This window comes from Haliotis rufescens, unplaced genomic scaffold (assembly GCF_023055435.1).
Source record: "Haliotis rufescens isolate VD_foot unplaced genomic scaffold, xgHalRufe1.0.p SCAF_9, whole genome shotgun sequence".
Taxonomy (NCBI): domain Eukaryota; kingdom Metazoa; phylum Mollusca; class Gastropoda; order Lepetellida; family Haliotidae; genus Haliotis; species Haliotis rufescens.
Window position 1 is genome coordinate 7,347,713 of NW_025964383.1, and position 16,364 is coordinate 7,364,076.

The 16,364-nt window shown below is 46.1% G+C and overlaps 1 protein-coding gene across 3 annotated transcripts in view; it reads left to right on the forward strand.

Annotated features, from left to right (window-relative positions):
* Positions 1 to 16,364, forward strand: part of LOC124127565 (monocarboxylate transporter 12-like) — a 42,127-nt gene that overhangs the window by 6,637 nt on the left and 19,126 nt on the right. Inside the window, exon 1 of one of the 3 annotated variants that reach the window (XM_046490967.2) lies at positions 14,282 to 14,586. The exons of the other annotated variants lie outside the window; for them this stretch is intronic. The gene's annotated coding sequence lies outside the window, so the exon portion shown is untranslated. Of the gene's footprint in view, positions 1 to 14,281; positions 14,587 to 16,364 lie in introns of those variants that run through there. 3 annotated transcript variants of the gene reach the window in all.

Sequence of the window (16,364 nt, forward strand, 5' to 3'; positions counted from 1 at the left end):
CATGTTCTCTGATCACCGCCTACAGTTGGAACCATTACACTGTCAACGCCATCTGGCGACCTGGTTATGGCGTCATGACAAGGTGTGGAGGAAGCTAGGGAGGGGTGTATATACCAGCGGGATGCGACTGTCGTACACGGAGGAAGGAAGCAGAAAAGGCTTTAATAGACGTGGGAGTTGCAGAGGAAGGGTGCAGACAGACCTTTTATAGACGAAGGAGTGGTGGAGGAAGGGTGCAGACGGACCTTTGTAGACGTAGGAGTTGTGGAGAAAGGATGCAGACAGACCTTCATAGTCGTAGGATTTGTGGAGGAAGGTTGCAGACTGACCTTTATAGATGTAGGAGTTGTGGAGAAAGGATGCAGACAGACCTTTATAGACGTAGGAGTTTGGGAGGCAGGAAGCAGACATGCCTTTATAGTCGTAGGAGTTGGGGAGGAAGGATGCAGACAGACCTTTATAGACGTAGGAGTTGGGGAGGAAGGATGCAGACAGACCTTTGTAGACGTAGTTTGGGAGGAAAGTTGAAGACAGGCCTTTATAGACGAAGTTTGGGAGGAAGGAAGCAGACAGACCTTTATAGACGAAGTTTGGGAGGAAGGAAGCAGACAGACCTTTATAGACGTAGTTGTGGAGGAAGGTTGCAGACAGACCTTTATAGCCGAAGTTTGGGAGGAAGGAAGCAGACAGACCTTTATAGACGTAGTTGTGGAGGAAGGATGCAGACAGACCTTTGTAGACGCAGTTGGGGAGGAAGGAAGCAGACAGACGTTTATAGACGAAGTTTGGGAGGAAAGAAGCAGAGAGACCTTTATAGACGTAGTTGTGGAGGAAGGTTGCAGACAGACCTTTATAGACGTAATTGTGGAGGAAGGATGCAGACAGACCTTTATAGACGTAGTTGTGGAGGAAGGTTGCAGACAGACCTTTATAGACGTAGTTGTGGAGGAAGGATGCAGACAGACCTTTATAGACGTAGTTGTGGAGGAAGGATGCAGACAGACCTTTATAGACGTAGTTGTGGAGGAAGGATGCAGACAGACCTTTATAGACGTAGTTGTGGAGGAAGGATGCAGACAGACCTTTATAGACGTAGTTGTGGAGGAAGGATGCAGAGAGACCTTTATAGACGTAGTTGTGGAGGAAGGATGCAGAGAGACCTTTATAGACGTAGTTGTGGAGGAAGGATGCAGACAGACCATTATAGACGTAGATGGGGAGGAAGGATGCAGAGAGACCTTTATAGACGAAGTTGGTGAGGAAGGAAGCAGACAGACCTTTATAGACGAAGTTTGGGAAGAAGGAAGCACACAGACCTTTATAGACGTAGATGGGGAGGAAGGATGCAGAGATACCTTTGTAGACGTAGTTGTGGAGGAAGGATGCAGACAGACCTTTAGAGACGTATGAGTGGCGGAGGATGGTTGCAGACAGACCTTTAAAGACGTAGTTGTGGAGGAAGGGAGGAGAGACCTTTATATAGACGTAGCGAAGGAAGGTTGCGGAGGCAAGAACGCCATTTCCCACGAGTTCAGTTAACCTTATGGAGTTGTCTAGTGCAGATGCTTCTGAAACTGTCACGTACACTTCAACCGACTTGATAGGTATCTGCAACATTGCACACTGCATGGCCAACGTCCTTGTGTCATATTACAGCGACTGTAGGTCATTGCGACATGGTGAATATATTTCAATTTCAGTGCAAATTTGATGTCAGTACGGCGACGAGAGATATCTTCTCTCAAACAATGTGTTTCAACTAATTTAAGATAAAAGGTTGATATTGACAGCATGGTAAATGCAGTGCCCTTTATGATGCCAGGCCTATCCTTTCATGCGTTCATGTATTGTAGCCCTATTACTCTATTCTAGTTTTCTCGGCATTAGTGTCAGTTTGTTGGTATCACGTCCTACATGTGATGGAGTTGATAGCATCCGCGATGGCCCTCGGGCGTACTCCTGGCCGCCATAGTGCTGTAGTGCCACCACACTCAGGGGTCTACTAACGGCCGCCACAGTGCTGTAGCGCCACCATACTCAGGGGTCTACTACTGGGTGCTGTAGTGCCACCACTCTCAGGAATCTACTACTGTGTGCTGTAGTGCCACCACACTCAGGAATCTACTACTGGCCGCCATGGTGCTGTAGTGCAACCACACTCAGGGGTCTACTACTGGCCGCCATGGTGCTGTAGTGCCATCACACTCAGGAATCTACTACTGGCCGCCATGGTGCTGTAGTGCCATCACACTCAGGGGTCTAGTACTGGCCGCCATGGTGCTGTAGTGCCACCACACTCAGGGGTCTACTACTGGGTGCTGTAGTGCCACCACTCTCAGGAATCTACTACTGGGTGCTGTAGTGCCACCACACTCAGGGGTCTACTAACGGCCGCCACAGTGCTGTAGCGCCACCATACTCAGGAATCTACTACTGGCCGCCATGGTGCTGTAGTGCAACCACACTCAGGGGTCTACTACTGGCCGCCATGGTGCTGTAGTGCCATCACACTCAGGAATCTACTACTGGCCGCCATGGTGCTGTAGTGCCATCACACTCAGGGGTCTAGTACTGGCCGCCATGGTGCTGTAGTGCCACCACACTCAGGGGTCTACTACTGGGTGCTGTAGTGCCACCACTCTCAGGAATCTACTACTGGGTGCAGCAGCGCCACCACTCTCAGGAATCTACTACTGTGTGCTGTAGTGCCACCACACTCAGGAATCTACTACTGGCCGCCATGGTGCTGTAGTGCAACCACACTCAGGGGTCTACTACTGGCCGCCATGGTGCTGTAGTGCCATCACACTCAGGAATCTACTACTGGCCGCCATGGTGCTGTAGTGCCATCACACTCAGGGGTCTAGTACTGGCCGCCATGGTGCTGTAGTGCCACCACACTCAGGGGTCTACTACTGGGTGCTGTAGTGCCACCACTCTCAGGAATCTACTACTGGGTGCTGTAGTGCCACCACACTCAGGGGTCTACTAACGGCCGCCACAGTGCTGTAGCGCCACCATACTCAGGAATCTACTACTGGCCGCCATGGTGCTGTAGTGCAACCACACTCAGGGGTCTACTACTGGCCGCCATGGTGCTGTAGTGCCATCACACTCAGGAATCTACTACTGGCCGCCATGGTGCTGTAGTGCCATCACACTCAGGGGTCTAGTACTGGCCGCCATGGTGCTGTAGTGCCACCACACTCAGGGGTCTACTACTGGGTGCTGTAGTGCCACCACTCTCAGGAATCTACTACTGGGTGCAGCAGCGCCACCATACTCAGGAATCTACTACTGGGTGCTGTAGTGCCATCACACTCAGGAATCTACTACTGGCCGCCATGGTGCTGTAGTGCCACCACACTCAGGAATCTACTACTGGCCGCCATGGTGCTGTAGTGCCACCACACTCAGGAATCTACTACTGGCCGCCATGGTGCTGTAGTGCCATCACACTCAGGAATCTACTACTGGCCGCCATGGTGCTGTAGTGCCACCACACTCAGGGGTCTACTACTGGCCGCCATGATGCTGTAGTGCCACCACACTCAGGGGTCTACTACTGGCCGCAATAGCGCTGTAGTGCCACCACACTCAGGAGTCCACTACTGGGTGCTGTAGTGCCACCACACTCAAGAATCTACCCCTGGCCGCCATAGCGCTGTAGTGCCACCACACTCAGGGGTCTACTACTGGGTGCTGTAGTGCCATCACACTCAGGAATCTACTACTGGCCGCCATGGTGCTGTAGTGCCACCACACTCAGGAATCTACTACTGGCCGCCATGGTGCTGTAGTGCCACCACACTCAGGGGTCTACTACTGGGTGCTGTAGCGCCACCATACTCAGGAATCTACTACTGGGTGCTGTAGTGCCATCACACTCAGGAATCTACTACTGGCCGCCATGGTGCTGTAGTGCCACCACACTCAGGAATCTACTACTGGCCGCCATGGTGCTGTAGTGCCACCACACTCAGGGGTCTACTACTGGGTGCTGTAGTGCCACCACTCTCAGGAATCTACTACTGGGTGCTGTAGTGCCACCACACTCAGGAATCTACCACTGGGTGCTGTAGTGCCACCACACTCAGGAATCTACTTCTGGCCGCCATAGCGCTGTAGTGCCACCAGTCTCAGGAGTCCACTACTGGGTGCTGTAGTGCCACCACACTCAAGAATCTACCCCTGGCCGCCATAGCGCTGTAGTGCCACCACACTCAGGGGTCTAATACTGGGTGCTGTAGTGCCACCACACTCAGGGGTCTACTACTGGGTGCTGTAGTGCCACCACACTCAGGAATCTACTACTGGCCGCCACAGTGCTGTAGTGCCACCACACCCAGGAATCTACTACTGGGTGCTGTAGTGCCACCACACTCAGGGGTCTACTACTGGGTGCTGTAGTGCCACCACACTCAGGAATCTACTACCGGGTGCTGTAGTGCCACCACACTCAGGAATCTACTACTAGGTGCTGTAGTGCCACCACACTCAGGGGTCTACTACTGGGTGCTGTAGTGCCACCACACTCAGGAATCTACTACTGGGTGCTGTAGTGCCACCACACTCAGGGGTCTACTACTGGGTGCTGTAGTGCCACCACACTCAGGGGTCTACTACTGGGTGCTGTAGTGCCACCACGCTCAGGGGTCTACTACTGGCCGCCACAGTGCTGTAGTGCCACCACACTCAGGGGTCTACTACTGGGTGCTGTAGTGCCACCACACTGAGGAATCTACTCCTGGCCGCCATAGCGCTGTAGTGCCACCACACTCAGGGGTCTACTACTGGGTGCTGTAGTGCCACCACACTCAGGGGTCTACTACAGGCCGCCATGGTGCTGTAGTGCCACCACACTCAGAAATCTACTACTGGGTGTTGTAGTGTCACCACACTGAGGGGTCTACTACTGGCCGCCATGGTGCTGTAGTGCCACCACACTCAGGAATCTACTACTGGCCGCCATGGTGCTGTAGTGCCACCACACTCAGGAATCTACTACTGGGTGCTGTAGTGCCACCACACTCAGGGGTCTACCAACGGCCGCCACGGTGTTGTAGTGCCACCACACTCAGGAATCTACTACTGGGTGCTGTAGTGCCACCACACTCAGGGGTCTACTACTGGGTGCTGTAGTGCCACCACACTCAGGAGTCTACTACTGGGTGCTGTAGTGCCACCACATTCAGGGGTCTACTACTGGGTGCTGTAGTGCCACCACACTCAGGGGTCTACTACTGGCCGCCACAGTGCTGTAGTGCCACCACACTCAGGGGTCTACTACTGGGTGCTGTAGTGCCACCACACTCAGGAATCTACTCCTGGCCGCCATAGTGCTGTAGTGCCACCACACTCAGGGGTCTACTACTGGGTGCTGTAGTGCCACCACACTCAGGGGTCTACTACAGGCCGCCATGGTGCTGTAGTGCCACCACACTCAGAAATCTACTACTGGGTGTTGTAGTGTCACCACACTGAGGGGTCTACTACTGGCCGCCATGGTGCTGTAGTGCCACCACACTCAGGAATCTACTACTGGCCGCCATGGTGCTGTAGTGCCACCACACTCAGGAATCTACTACTGGGTGCTGTAGTGCCACCACACCACACCTCTCTGCAAGGGTTAGTATAGGGCCCATATGCACCAGTTTCTCTGCAAGTGTTAGTATAGGTGCCCATATGCACCAGTTTCACTGCAAGTGTTAGTATAGGGGCCCATATGCACCAGTTTCTCTGCAAGTGTTAGTATAGGGGCCCATATGCACCAGTTTCTCTGCAAGTGTTAGTATAGGGGCCCATATGCACCAGTTTCACTGCAAGTGTTAGTATAGGGGCCCATATGCACCAGTTTCTCTGCAAGTGTTAGTATAGGTGCCCATATGCACCAGTTTCACTGCAAGTGTTAGTATAGGGGCCCGTATGCACCAGTTTCTCTGCAAGTGTTAGTATAGGGGCCTGTCTTCGCCCCTTCCTCGACAGCTGTTATGCGTGGATCAATGCTCATGATATCAATCGCTGGATTATCTGGTCCAGACTCGTCATTTTACAGACTGCCGTCATATATAGCTGAAATATTGCTGGCGTTAAACAACAAACAAAGCACTGATGGTCCCGCCAACTACTACCGGTTGAGCTGGGCTGTTGCCAGGTTGTTTGTCTCCCATAAGGTGCATGGGAAATCGGTCTAGAGTCTCATGGTGCACTAAACAGCGAGCAGTTTAAATGTCATCACGTACAAGTGGTCGGCATTAGTTTGCAACACATTGATTTCCTGTCGACATTTACTTATGTAAACGAGGCGTTCAAATATGCGAATGTAATGGGCCTTCTATACTAAAGGCCGTGTATTTGTTAGTGACAGCGTCAAGTTGGTTATTTTTGATAAGACAAGACATGACAGCAGTCACTAACCGTCGTAGCTGCCACAGCTGAAAGTGATGCATACCGAGGTCCAGGTCATTGTGTATTGAGTTTCAGGTCATTGTATATTGAGCTCAAGAACATTGTATATTGAGCTCAAGAACATTGTATATTGAGCTCAAGAACATTGTGTCTTGAGAACCAGGTCATTGTGTATTAAGTTCCAGGTCATTGTATAGTGAGCTCCAGGATATTGTGTATTGAGTTCCAGGACGTTGTCTATTGAGTTCCAGGTCATTGACTATTGAGTTCCAGGACGTTGTCTATTGAATTCCAGGTCATTTTCTATTGAGTTCCAGGACGTTGTCTATTGAGGTCCGGGACATTGTCTATTCAGTAACGACATTGTCTATTCAGTTCTACGACATTTTTAGTTGTGATCCAGCATATTGTCTATGAAGATTCAGGACACTGTCTTGTGAGTTCCATGACCTTGTCTAACGAGTGACATTGCATTGCCTATTAAACCAAACTGTTCGTTGGGCCTTGCAAAATCTGCCTACAATATATATCCGGTTCCAATAGTTCTAACTCACGAAGATACATTTGTCATTGTTATTTTCAAAATATTTTTGTTGACGTTCAAGAACGTGGTGACACTGCCAGGTCAGATATCGGCCCTGGCTTGACCTGACCTGCTAGCCTTATCTGCTGTATGTTGTAGTCAGGCCATGCAGCGTGGCCACTGTGACGTCATTTACCATCTTAACCTCAACACGATCACATGATGTAATGGCTGTCAATACTTTGGCGCAATTACCTCCCCTGGGTGTCATCGTACGGGCCCGGTAAGTCACACATTGACTTACATCTGTAAGATTGGTGCATGGTTCTGAGATCACAGCTAGGTCTTCCAGCAGTAAGGAAGAACAGTGGCTCACTTTGATAGATCACACGGGAACACATTCCTTTGCTGAATCCGTCATATTGCTGCAAGAATATATATTCAGAAGGAGATGTAGCGATACCTTAAGGCTGGAAGACCCAAAATAGGTGGATTTAATACGTCACAGCGGAATTTCATTGTGGCGCTCTCCATCGCTTTTGAAACTATGAGTTAGGATATATGTATAGAAAACACGCGTTACGCTAAAATAGCACGATGTAAGCCTCGTTTGGTATGAAGAAGCGCTGGCGGCAGGGGTCAATGGATTCCTTCACATGTGATGTTTTGCCCCGTGTCCAGCAAGAGTACATCTTTATCTGTGACTGTAGATGAAACAAACAATACTAGTTTATTATGGTGTTATGTGTGCGTTTGTTTTACAAGATTAAACACGTCTTAACAAGTACAATACCACGCGTAACTGTGGCCTGAAAGACACCCTTTTATCTGTGTTTTATATATCTACTAGTATTTCCTTGCATAAACCCGAGCATACCAAACGTTCATACAAACATTTACACCGCCAGACGCTCCATGCTTTGTGTACATGCTCAATGTATATGTAAATAATTAAGCCTGGCCGGGACACATGTTCTAATCACCCATAGGCATGGGCAGTAGGCGGGTACCTAGCATGGCGTAATTACTGGAAGAAACACGTGTGGTAACTTTAAACAGTAAACAAACTTCCCCTTAACCAATGGTCAGTGTCCGATCGGACAGTGGCCCCTGCACGCACGCTCACCGTCTGCGGACAATGTCACCTATGACTGGCCTAGTCTACAGCCCTATCTGATAAGAGGAATCGGTTATGGAAATTTTTAATGGAAATGTTTAGACGAGGTCGTTATTTTTTCGAGACCCCTGGCAGATAAGGTCTGGCATATAGACGTGTCGTCTGTGTGCATATTTTCAATACATTTATGAAAACATTCGCCTTGTTTACTCCAGGTACTGACATTTAGCTTTGAGGATAATTGGGGACAAAGTATTCTACCATTTAGGGACCACCCCATAACTACAATCGAAAAGGAAAACCTGAGGGAAACTTTCAGGATATGGTGATACAGTAAGACTTGTTTTGACATGAGTAGGGGTTCGTATCCCAGTCTCGTCCTCATTATTTTCTTTGGTATATGTCCGCACCTCACCCATGTTCACGAGACCTGCATAAAAAGTTTTAAGTCTACGACCTGTGTCACTTGTGGATGTCTTCCCTTATTAAGCTGAGGCGCCGTCATATCAGCCACATAACACAAACTACTCAAATAGTGTTGGGGCGATTTGCCCAACTCACTCACTCTCTTGATAGGTCATTGTAAGAACCGCTTTGTGAACTGGCACAGCTGAACCTGCAAGAAGACTCGCCCCCTCATTCGTCACCACTCGCCCCTTTCCGTAACCCGCAAGAAGACTCGTCCCCCTATCGATGAATGTAATGTGCAAAAATACGACAAACCAATCAGACTGCGAGTATGACTTCAAGTACTTCGTCAAAGAATCCCTCGGGAATATATTTTTGATTTTATATATGTCTTGCATAAGAAATTAATCAAGATGCAGTCAAATGTAATCAATCATACTGTATACGACTGTAAGTCCCGATATTTATTAAATAGCATTTGAGTATATCTGACAAATGGGGGGAATATACGTGAATCAATTTTTTAGGTATGACCGTTTGCGCTTAGACGGAACCCAGTCGCAAACAATTCTACGAGAGGGGCACGAGTCGCTATTTGGCTTGTCCTGGAATAACACGAATTGGTAACGATGATCTTGTGTACGTCATGCTGTAACAGGTTGTGTGGCGGTGCTTGTCAGATGTTAGATAACCGCTGTTCTTCGTACCACTAATCCCCTAAACCCCCGTAGCAGCCAAGACGTTTGATTTAGTTATGTCTCAGATGTGATGTCGTGAGTGCATGGCCACAATTAACTGTAGTGGCCAGTGGTCATGTTGCCGCCAGTCCCCTGTAAAGGCCACTTCCACTGTCCTTACCGTGGACACTTAGAACGATACAGTCTCGTAGTAAGTGGATTAGTGGTTGGTGTGATAACAGATGTTTGCCTTCAGGATCTCTCATCACGTCAGTCCCACAGTCCGCTGCATCGTGGTTCGGCTTGTAAAACCGGTTATCGAGATATCGCTGTGATGTTGTTGAAGTGCTAAATTAAGTGGCGTGAAAATTCAACTGCAAAGTTGCTAAATTCTGCAGCCTTACTTGATTTTGCAATATCATTAACGATTCATTTCATGAACAATGCCGATAAGGATTACTTTTCCTAGGATTTTGACTAGAGAACATGTAATGTAATTTACCTTAACATCTCATTTGATTTTGAAGTCAGGATTCTAATGACAGCTTCAACCTGTGATGTCAAATGGTCCACCAACATAGGCTGATACCCTCTGTGCTGTCAAATGGTCCACCAACACAGGCTGATTCCCTCTGTGATGTCAAATGGTCCACCAACACAGGCTGATTCCCTCTGTGCTGTCAAATGGTCCACCAACATAGGCTGATTCGCTTTGTGATGTCAAATGGTCCACCAACATAGGCTGATTCCCTCTGTACTGTCAAATGGTCCACCAACACAGGCTGATTCGCTTTGTGATGTCAAATGGTTCAAATATAGGCTGATTCCCTCTGTGATGTCAAATGGTCCACCAACATAGGCTGATTCCCTCTGTGATGTCAAATGGTCCACCAAGATAGGCTGATTCCCTTTGTGATGTCAAATGGTTCAAATATAGGCTGATTCCCTCTGTGATGTCAAATGGTCCACCAACATAGGCTGATTCCCTCTGTGATGTCAAATGGTCCACCAACACAGGCTGATTCCCTCTGTGATGTCTAATGGTCCACCAACATAGGCTGATTCCCTCTGTGATGTCTAATGGTCCTCCAACATAGGCTGATTCCCTCTGTGATGTCTAATGGTCCACCAACATAGGCTGATTCCCTCTGTGACGCAAATGGTCAACCAACACAGGCTGATTCCCTTTGTGATGTCAAATGGTTCAAACATAGGCTGATTCCCTCTGTGATGTCTAATGGTCCACCAACATAGGCTGATTCCCTCTGTGATGTCTAATGGTCAACCAACATAGGCTAATTCCCCCTGTGATGTCAAATAGTCCACCAACATAGGCTGATTCCCTCTGTGCTGTCAAATGGTCCACCAACATAGGCTGATCCCCTCTGTGATGTCAAATGGTTCAAATATAGGCTGATTCCCTCTGTGCTGTCAAATGGTCCACCAACATGGCTGATCCCCTCTGTGATGTCAAATGGTTCAAATATAGGCTGATTCCCTCTGTGATGTCAAATAGTCCACCAACATAGGCTGATTCCCTCTGTGATGTCTAATGGTCCACCAACATAGGCTGATTCCCTCTGTGATGTCAAATGGTCCACCAACATAGGCTGATTCCCTCTGTGATGTCAAATGGTCCACCAACACAGGCTGATTCCCTCTGTCATGTCAAATGGTCCACCAACATAGGCTGATTCCCTCTGTGATGTCAAATGGTTCAACTATAGGCTGATTTCCTCTGTGATGTCAAATGTTCCACCAACATAGGCTGATTCCCTCTGTGATGACTAATGGTTCACCAACATTGGCTGATTCCCTCTGTGATGTCAAATGGTCCACCAACATAGGCTGATTCCCTCTGTGCTGTCAAATGGTCCACCAACATAGGCTGATTCCCTTTGTGATGTCTAATGGTCCACCAACATAGGCTGATTCCCTCTGTGCTGTCAAATGGTTCAAATATAGGCTGATTCCCTATGTGATGTCAAATGGTCCACCAACATAGGCTGATTCCCTCTGTGATGTCAAATGGTTCAAATATAGGCTGATTCCCTTTGTGTTGTCAAATGGTCCACCAACATAGGCTGATTCCCTTTGTGTTTTCAAATGGTCCACCAAAATAGGCTGATTCCCTTTGTGATGTCAAATGGTCCACCAACATTGGCTGATTCCCTTTGTGTTTTCAAATGGTCCACCAACATAGGCTGATTCCCTTTGTGTTGTTAAATGGTTCAAATATAGGCTGATTCCCTTTGTGATGTCAAATGGTTCAAATATAGGCTGATTCCCTTTGTGTTTTCAAATGGTCCACCAACATAGGCTGATTCCCTTTGTGTTTTCAAATGGTCCACCAACATAGGCTGATTCCCTTTGTGTTGTCAAATGGTCCACCAACATAGGCTGATTCCCTTTGTGTTGTCAAATGGTCCACCAACATTGGCTGATTCCCTTTGTGTTTTCAAATGGTCCACCAACATAGGCTGATTCTCTTTGTGTTGTCAAATGGTCCACCAACATAGGCTGATTCCCTTACTGTTGTCAAATGGTTCAAATATAGGCTGATTCCCTTACTGTTGTCAAATGGTTCAAATATAGGCTGATTCCCTTTGTGTTTTCAAATGGTCCACCAACATAGGCTGATTCCCTTTGTGTTTTCAAATGGTCCACCAACATAGGCTGATTCCCTTTGTGTTGTCAAATGGTCCACCAACATTGGCTGATTCCCTTTGTGTTTTAAAATGGTCCACCAACATAGGCTGATTCTCTTTGTGTTGTCAAATGGTCCACCAACATAGGCTGATTCCCTTTGTGTTGCCAAATGGTTCAAATAATATGGCTGATTCCATTTGTGTTTTCAAATGGTCCACCAACATAGGCTGATTCCCTCTGTGATGTCAAATGGTTCAAATATAGGCTGATTCCCTGTGTGCTGTCAAATTGTTCAAATATAGGCTTATTCTGGCAGTGCAGCTGTTGTCGACAAGTACGTGGGAGTTGGCACAACAATTACATTGATATATGTAGGTCCAATGATGGTAAACTAATTAATGTACGTACTTAATGTAAGATTGTTCATACGTATCATGGTAGGTGGCGACACGCTACAGGTTTTGCTATATTGAAATGACGGATTTATTGCGGACAGCGTGTTATGTTGGGAAAACTAACAAGCCTAATGTAAACATCAGTTGCAATTCCGAACAAAATGTACCTACACGTTATTAATCTGTAATGTTTCAAGGGGCGGTGGGGTAGCCTAGTGGTTAAAGCGTTCGCTCGTCGCGTCCAAAGCCCGGGTTCGATTCCCTACATAGGTACAGTGTTTCTCGTGTCCCACGGAAGGATATTTGTGGAATATTCCTGGAATCGGCGTAAAACCCAAGTCATTTACTGTAATAATCCGACAATCTACTACCCTTAGATTTGCGGTATGCCTTTGTAAACCCATTCATGTCTCCCGTTTTCAAAGATTATAGGTTCTAAACACCAGGATCGCCTTCTCCGATTTCCTTGTAAATTGAGCGTTGAATGCCTTACCCCCCATGGCAATCTAACCACCATTACACCACCCCCATGTTTTGTGTTACTTTTGACATTTGTCACCGAAAACTCGGGAAAAAGGACGTTTGGTAGTTTCCTGCACGTGACAATTATTTGATTCGGAAGAAGATATTTCCTTATGGCTATTATGACCTTTACAGGATCCTAGGTGGAAACTTACGGTCCACGTATACGGATAATCGGATAATCCTTATTTTTTTAGTATTTAAAGTTCAGTGTGAAGGGGTACTTGTGTCAAGTTGTTCACGAACCGTCCAAGTGGGACACAAGTGTCACTCTAGTCGATCTCTCTGAACAAGACGGCATTTCCGTGTGTCGGCTGTGTCACGCAGATACAGTGACGGGGTTAAAGTCCGCGCTGGATGAGACACAGTCACGCCGGAGGTAACTACGTCGTTAACGCGCACCGTGCTCACAGATACTCGTGTCCGGGGTAATGGCCCTGGTGGAATACCGACATGCACTCTCCAGTCTGCCTGTGTAGGGAACTGCTACGTTACTTCTGTGTTCAAGAAGGGTTCAGGATACATTATCTAAACCTGAAGACATCCCTCTAAACACATTCCATTGGTTCTTTCCATTCTGTTGCACATGCAGTTATACAAAAAGGGAAAATTAACCGTGATCATATTAATTCATGGATGACTACACATGGATATGGCTTGACTATTTGACCAAACTTCAGACTATACACACAATAAACAATTTGGAGTTTGATGTCGCTTCAATGCGTATTTGGGTAAAAACACCACAACTCAGTTTGTTCCGGAGAACATATAATACATATGGTCTCTGGTTTGTTCCCGTCCAAACCCCTCGGCGTCTCTAATGCATAGGGAATTATATTTCCTCAAAACCTATCCTAGTCCTGCACCATGACCGTGGAATATATTTATTTTATGAAAAAATAAAATCTAGAAACGCATACAAAAGCAAGTCTTGCCAGCTCAATCTAGCTGTATTCCATATCAGAAACCAGCATGGGGGGTGGGAATTATGTTTAGAGTCAAGAAGGATATTGTGTAATATAAAATTTCAGAGACTAAATGTTAGTCTAAACCTAACCGTGTTAAGACAAAAATGCTTGGCAGAATTCGAATTTAAATTCCAGTTTTTACGAAAGAAATATGAAGAAAGTCCGTTTGGCCAATAGTCAGTTCAAATAAAACACAAAGACATTTTATATCTTCCAAAACAAAAGAGTTGATTTTAGCTTTGCGTGTGTCTATTCTACATCTCACTGATAAAATGAATATGATCATACTTTCTTTGAGTATGGTATTTATTCATTATAAATACATTTCATGACCTAAAAAGGGGATTAAAAAATTGTAACAGACACTCCTATATGTCTTATGAGCTTGTCCCCCGCCCGAGATATAAGCAGTTTATCCAAGATCAGAATTGCCTTACTAGAGTAACGTCCCTTTGAATCATTTGGTGTGATGACGTCAATCTCAAATATAGCTGGCACCTCTCCAACAGCGAACAACAAAGGGGCAGGGTGCACAACGGCTCATTAACCGGCCGTCACTGCATAATCCATGCTTAGCAAATGATTTTATGACGTTCCGAAACGTGCAGAGATTTGAGTAAATTAACGAAAGGGCTCTAAACTGAATGAAAACATTCGGTCACGTGGTATAGTGACCTTTGACCCCAACAACATAAACACTGATGTCAGCTGTTTGTCGATGGCTAAGTAATAACCCTGTGTGTTGTGGATGAGCAGCTTCGTCACAAACTGGCCATGTTATGTTTAAGGAGGGATGATATTTGCTGTTCGTTAGTAATTGTTTGAGTGTTTTTATCTCGTAGACGAAGGACGAAGTGAAAATCTCACCTCGTCGGTCCTGGTGTTTTTCTGTATCGAGGAATGTTCTCACACAAAGGTAAGCAGAGCTAATGGCAGTCACGGATGCGAGCCCCGTCTTTCAATGAGCGACTGCGAAACACCAGGGCGTGTAAACGGGAACGTCTGTGTGAATGAGGGTCAGTTTCACATATTTTCGCCTGTACCTAAGATGTTACCTGTTTTATATTGATTTGTACATCTGGATAGAGCTGGTAGTGAATTGTCAGACCAACGGGAACAGAGTGGGATGTGCCTGTACTGGCTGAATATTATTGTATAGTTCTGTGGGTTGTGGCATAGGTACACATTCTGTAAAACCCAACTAATCGATCTCATTTGTGGAATTAAATTCCTTAGTCAGATAAGCATAAGAATTATCACTGACATTCAAATATACATTGAATGTGTATACATGTACTGATGCCCTATGTAGCCAGCTGCCGGGGGAGCCTAGATACAAACTGCATATAGATATCTGAACTGTACACGCGAGGTTCCAATACATATGATGCGGGGCAGGACTATAGGATGCCAGGAACGAGTATGCAATGCGATGTAGCAATACCAATTTAGATATGCGAGTAGAGCCGTTAATAATAATATTATATGATGCGATATAACAGACAATAGTACCAGTATATGATGCGATATAACAGCACATTGTACCAGTTTATTATGCGACATAACAGCACATAGTACCAGTATATGATGCGACATAGTAGCACATAGTACTAGTATATGATGCGATATAGCAGCACATAGTACCAGTATATGATGCGATATAGCAGCACATAGTACCAGTATATGATGCGACATAGTAGCACATAGTACCAGTATATGATGCGATATAGCAGCACATAGTACCAGTATATGATGCGATATAGCAGCACATAGTACCAGTATATGATGCGATATAGCAGCACATAGTACCAGTATATGATGTGATAAAGTTGCACATAGTACCAGTATATGATGTGATAAAGTTGCACAATATGTCTGTATATGATGCGAGCTAGGTGTTGATGATGTTGCAAGACCTAAAACAAGATACGACGTTGGAGTCTCTAATTAGGACTTCAGGATGTGAAAATATATTGTGAAACACAAAAAACACCCTGTGAATGAAGTTGTTGTGACAGTTATCTAGGCGTGGGATAGCTTAGAGAGGCTGTGATGGACTATGGACCAGGACGACTGTTCTGCTTCGGGTAGTCTTTTGCCTAAAGGAATGGTTTATTATTCCCTGCCCTGAAGGCGAGGAAGTGTTTTGTTAGCACTTTGGTGAATGACGGAGGGCGCCATTTTGGTTTATCTAAAACTTGGAGTATGAGTGTTTTCATCTGAACGTGTTTAACTGTGTTTGTCACATTCTGTGACTTAGAAATCTTTCATAATTTCATTAAAACATGTTTTGTAATGTAGATAATCCATGCAATTGAAATATTATTTTTTTAAATGTAAAATGTTTAGAGGAAATACATCTACTTCGCTAAAGTTGCCTGTTCTATATTTTGTAAGAATGAACTTTTGGGCACTAGGTGATATCTCCATCAGCTACAGGCCGCTTAACCACGTTCTGCCCTTACACTGCTCTACATGGTATTTTATTCAAGCTGTAAGCTGTCGCAGCTTTGGGGAGTGGGTGATTGTGTGGCCCTGATCGCCCTAATTACATCATTCTTGGTTTGTGATATTGCTGCTGAAGGCCACGTTAAACTTCCGTCAATTAGTTTCAATACCACAGGGAAATATTTAGTGCAGGGCTAAACTAGCTAGAAATTTAATCATGTTTTGACCTGCATACATCATTATTCA